Source organism: Cryptomeria japonica, chromosome 5 (assembly GCF_030272615.1).
Source record: "Cryptomeria japonica chromosome 5, Sugi_1.0, whole genome shotgun sequence".
In the NCBI taxonomy this organism is placed as follows: Eukaryota; Viridiplantae; Streptophyta; class Pinopsida; order Cupressales; family Cupressaceae; genus Cryptomeria; species Cryptomeria japonica.
The window spans coordinates 272456734-272462698 of record NC_081409.1 but is presented as its reverse complement, the minus strand read 5'-3'; the positions used below and the strand labels follow the sequence as shown (position 1 = coordinate 272462698).

Genomic DNA, 5965 nt, shown 5'->3' with positions numbered 1-5965 from the left:
TGTGTATTCTTTTCTCTTTGGTATAGGTGCTATGCCATGGGATTAAAAAAAACAACCCATTGTGACTCTTTCTTCAGTTGAAGATGAGTAATTTTCCACCACTAGTGCAACTTATCAAGCTTTTTTGGATGTGGAGGATGTTAAAATACATAATGCATGAGCAAGAAGAAGCTACTGCGATATTTTGTGACAAGATTTCAACAATTGCATGGTCAAAAAATCATGTTTTTCATAAGAGAACTAAGCATATTGATACTAAGTATCATTTTATTAGAGAGATTGTTAACAAAAAAGAAATTTGCTTAGTTTTTTTTAGGTCAGAAGATTAGTTTGCTGACATATTTACAAATTCATTGGTAAAGGAGACATTTCAGTATCTACAAAGTTGTGTAGGATTTTTTGATCATTCCAGTGTCTACAACTCCAAATAAGTTTGAATCAAATTTTTCATGATCCATAGTAGTTCATAATTAAGGGGAAGTATTGGAAAAATGATAATTATGCACTGTTAAATTTTGTCTTTCTATAACTGACTACTTGAGGAAAAACAAATTTTCTTTTATCCTCATTCTCCAACAATGTAGATTAGATTTTGGTTTTATTTTCTCTCCAATTGAGTTCTCTCTCATGAAAATCTAGTTATTATAAGATTAAATCTCATCTTCTTACTTGTCATGTAGTGCAAGTTAAGTGCCTTGTTGTAGTTATAAATACAAAAGGCTATCGTAATTTATTACATGGAATAAAGCAATAATGTTTCCCCTTATATTGTAGCATACTCTATGTTTTGCTGGGTGATTTGCTCCATTTTTCTATGCAAGTTGAATCCCCTATTTTCTTGAAGGTTGAATCCTATGTTTTTACGTATTGAGTTTATGTTTACTTTCTTTTCCCACTCTAAAAAACTTTTAAAAAGATCTCCGAAATTATTAAATAAAAAGATACAAAAGCAACATTTTAGGTTTCTCTCGAGAAAGAAAATGTTTGGTCCTCCAATAATATAATATTAATTGACTGTCATGAGTTTGGATGGGATATTAACCTTTGAAAATATACCCTTTTATACATGAAATATTATGCAGAGCATTCTTCCATTTCTCTAGCTATTGAGTTTTGATTTTTCCAATCTTCTTATGCACTTGGGAAGCTCAAGCATATTCTCCATCTTCGTCTTTCATACGAAGCTCAGAGGAAACAACTATTCAATCTTTAGGATGCATCAAAATATTAATACCCTTCATACATTAATAATACATTGTAATAGATGTTTGGTGCATCCTAAGGGCTCTATAGCCATTTCCAAGCTTTTATGTCTAATAGTAATGGTGCACTACTTTTTCGAGAAAACGTATAGTTCTTTAAAATAAGACAATTGTGAAAAGATGTAAGCACAAATTAAAGCATTCCATGCACTTCCTCTTTCACATTCATCAATTACTTAAATGATGTAGAGGTGAGTTGTAACATAACATGTTTGAGTTGCATAGAGATGTTATTTGCTTAAGGTTTTTTCTTAAGTACACAGACATGTTGCGGATGTATAGGAACACCTCTTGATATAAATGTAGTGATATGTAGGTAAGTTGTAATGTAATATGTTTGAATTGTATAAAGACGTCAGTTGCTTAAGGTTTCCTTTTTTAGTATATGAACATGGTGTGGCTGCATGGGAACGCCTCTCAACATAATAACATTTATGTGCTTTCATGTTGTTATAAAATATGTAGAACATGGTTTTATGTATCCTGGTCAAATTTTTGCAGTATATGCTTTTCTTATACACAAGATATTGTAATTTATGTGTGATATAATAACTTAATATACATTTTGCTTTGAAATAGTTAAAATATTAAGATAAATTATGCAATGTAAATTTGAAATATTAAAATTTATTTTGTTGAGATCAATCATATACATTTATAATTTTGTAAATAATTATCAATATTCATATATTATGATACATCCAAAATCATTTCTTTTTATTATATTTATCAAAAGTTTATTCACTGTATAATATTGATAAAACTATTATAAAATAATAAAAACATCATAACCAATAAAAAACATATATAACTTGTCTTTTTAACCTTACATAAAATATGAATATGAATATTAAAAATATTGAAAGGTATGTAACAATACCTATTCCAAGTTTCCTGTAGCTTTCTTACCAAATAATACAATTATTTTTCTAATGAATAGTCCATTAAACAACTACATATAACACAAAGCTTTGAAGTGACGAGCTTATAATAAGAGAGACATTTTGAGATTTCTTACCGAATAATACAATTATTTTTCTAATGAATAGTCCATTAAACAACTACATAGAACACAAAGCTTTGAAGCGACGAGCTTATAATAAGAGAGACATTTTGAGATTTCTTACCAAATAATACAATTATTTTTCTAATGAATAATCTATTAAACAACTACATAGAACACAAAGCTTTGAAGCGACGAGCTTATAATAAGAGAGACATTTTGAGATTTCTTACCGAATAATACAATTATTTTTCTAATGAATAGTCCATTAAACAACTACATAGAACACAAAACTTTGAAGCGACGAGCTTATAATAAGAGAGACATTTTGAGAAAGCATACATGAACGCTTAAACCTTGATCATATATGCAAGGACAAATAATGTAATGCTTCAGAACATGTTTATCTGGTCAAATACAGATCTCACTGCCCTAAATATTTGTTAAACTATAACAAAACTTTGCCTCTCAATAGAAAGTAAGATTAATATCTCAATAGTAGTCTATGTAATCTAGGCTTACATTTCAATAATGCTGTTTGATCTCTCAAGCCAATGAAAAGCTAGATATATTTTTTCATATTCCTCTGAATTGTCAAGAGCACGAGAGTGTTTGTTTTCGATTCCAAATTGTATCAATAAGTTAGACAGTAAAGCAGACCTGGTCTAGCAATTACCAGAGAAGGTTTTATTTCAATACATCATGTGCGAAATAAAACATTTACAAAAACAATACAAAGATTTGCACCAGAGATGATGCTTATTTAACGTATATGACCAACTACATAATAGGCAATTATACATATTATTCACCAGAAATAACTAGGATCTTCTCTTCTTCAATCTTCAATCTTCAAGCTTATTTCTGGACCTGCACATGAAATTCAACAATATCAGACCTGTTAAAACATTAACATAGAAAAGATCAAACCTAGTATGAATCATCTATCTACATTTACCTTATACATCTGGACATGTGAATCCTTCTGGAGGATTCAAACCGCATGTATCAAATAGCTGGAGAGCTACTGGGATGACCAAATCCATACCCAGAAGTTTAGCCTTAAGTATTTTACAGAAACATAATGCTGTGCCTGTGGACAAAACTCCCTCTATAACAGGACAACACTCTTTTGTAACATTACCTCCGCCAAAGCGTAGATTAGTGCCAAGCAAGCTTATACAAGACACCAACTTTGGAAAGCCTTCTGGACATGGCTTTTCTCCAGTAGAACCTTGTGGAGGGCTAGCTGTTGAGGCTGCACTAGGAGATGATGTAGTGTCACTTCCAATTGGAGCCTTAGGAATTACTGGAGATCCTTTTGCTATTGGCACATTGGGAATTGATGGGAAGAGATTACGGCTTGATACTATTATGGGCATCATGGTAGAAATCTCAGTTATGAGAATGAAGAGCATCGCTACAGCTTTTACCATGTTGAACGTCTTGGGTTATTCTAAGTCTCAGGGTAGAAGGCAAGGGTGCTTCAAATTTTCTTTGTGACAAAAATACGAGCAATGAGTGGGATTTTATAGGCTTATTGATACTTTTGTTTTACCGAACGCATACGTTATGATGAGATTGACCTTTGGGTCACGTGTATTGTTTCTGTGGCTGTAAAACACCAAGGAAAATGTTGTGGTCATGTTTTTTTCAGTATCTTTTAATTTTGAGTGTTTGGTAGCCGACTAGATTGCCCCACTATATCCCTCCCAGTTGACTCACGGGCTTAGTGAGGTATTGAATGTTACAACTATTTTAGGTTTTCTCACGGGCTTATTGAGGTAATTGCTACTAGATTTAATTTGCCTGAATTTTATAGCAATAATCGTTATGTTTACTAGCAAATGTGATATAAGTTTCAAAATATCATGGGTCTTGATAAGTACAGGTATTTTCTGCAGTGTGTGAAGTTATGGTATGGATGATCTTTTGAAAAGTTCTGACGTTTAGAACATGTGAGCGTCATGATTTAATGAGTGGATCGTTTCATATAAACTATTAATCATAGAATATGAATCAATGAATTGATTCAAAACTGTAGAATTGAATCCTCAAATAACTATCAACCCATGATTTTTATGTCAGCAAAGGTTTTGGCGTATGTAAAATGAAATTGCAGGGTTGAAATTGTGTGGTGTTGTTTTTGTTTTCTGGACAAGGGATCATCAGAAACACTCCAGCAAATTGTGTCAATTAGACATGTGAAAGAATAATTTACCAAATTGTGGAACGATATATGGTGTGGCAAAAACCATTTCAGTAGGGATGATAATTGTCTTTTTTCTTTACAACGGAGAGATCACATGGAGTAAGAACGCCCTTCTCTCCACGTCTTGTCAGATAAAGTTACAAGTTGAGGCCTTTTCATGTGCAAGTTGAATTAATTCTTCCCTGCAAGTTGAAAATGTCCTTCGTATAACACGATTGACTTGTGAAGATTTTATCGTGACACATTTTTGACAAGCGTTTGGGTTTCTTTTGAACTAAAATAAAAAGAAATTCCAAAGTTTATTTATGTTAATTTTGTATGGGTCATCTAATGATGAAATTTAAGATATTCTATTTGTTGTGGGAAGTGTTTTACTATTGAGCTAGTGGTTTTTTTTTTATCAATAAAGGCAAAGCCAAATTTATATATTAATTGTTGAAAAAGTTTACAGCATAAAGGTCCAGAATTTCAGAAAGGTCCAGAGGGCTTAAGATAGATATTTTGAAACCAATCCCTCTACATGAATATGCACAGAGAGGTAAACTAGCTCAAATGCCCACAAAACTCTGAGCTCAGTATGAAAATAAGTTTATCTTAAAAACATTAAACCCTATAAAGCTTCTTCATCAATTCAAAAGACCTTCAGAGTTTAGAGCAACGATAATCAAAAACTTATTAGAGTATTTGAAAGTTTGACTTTAACATAAATTTTCTTAAATTTTTCTATAAAACTAAAAACCCAAACAGCCAGCTAAAGGCTTTGCAACATCTCAAAGGAGAACACCCAGGATGGAAAACCTATTTGTTTAAGGGTCTTACCCTGGCTCTGCAAGGGGCATTGGGGCTTTGCCTCTTCCATGGCGTCTGCTTGGAGGACATCCTTGGCCCTAGCTAGAACCGCGACCTGAACCTTTGCCACCATCTCTCCTCCCCTATTCTGCATGGGGTTCCTCTTCTTCTGCTTTTGGGGGCAAGACTCCATTCAGCCTAGCAAAATCAAGGAGCTCTTCCTCCCTTCCTAAATCTTTTGGATTCTCTCCGAGAAAGCGCCATTTGAGAAATCTAAGTCCCATACCTGCGAATGATCTATTCTTGTCAAGGTCCTTTCTAGTAAGGTCGAACAGAAAAGGATAAAATTTGATAAGCTCCCTCGGAACGTTGAAAAGAATTATGTCATTCAGTCGAGGAGCCCTGAATCATGATGCGCCTTATTAAGGATCTCTTGCAATTCCAATAGAATGTCATTTGGGAAAAGCCTCTTGCTGAGGGTCCAAATTGCTTGCTTATCTAGCTTCAAGTCCATGAGGGAGGCAACAAACTTAGATGAAATACTAGTGTTGTCACAGGGGTATTCCTCCCTGCTAATATGTCCACTGCCCAGGATAAACTTTACAACCAGGATGACTGTTGGCTCTGGATATAGCAGTAGCCTCTTCAGTCTTAAATTTGTGATTTTCCTGAATGAAACTTGTCGGGTGGAAGACGAAA

At 33.3% G+C, this 5965-nt stretch overlaps 1 long non-coding RNA gene across 1 annotated transcript; it reads right to left on the bottom strand.

Annotated features, from left to right (window-relative positions):
- Window positions 1-2604: 2604 nt before the first annotated feature.
- On the bottom strand, window positions 2605-3752 carry LOC131035224 (uncharacterized). Its single transcript, XR_009103928.2, has 2 exons — window positions 3224-3752; window positions 2605-3135 (listed from the first exon to the last, which is right to left on the bottom strand). It is a non-coding gene; the product is annotated as an uncharacterized LOC131035224 (long non-coding RNA).
- Window positions 3753-5965: the final 2213 nt, after the last annotated feature.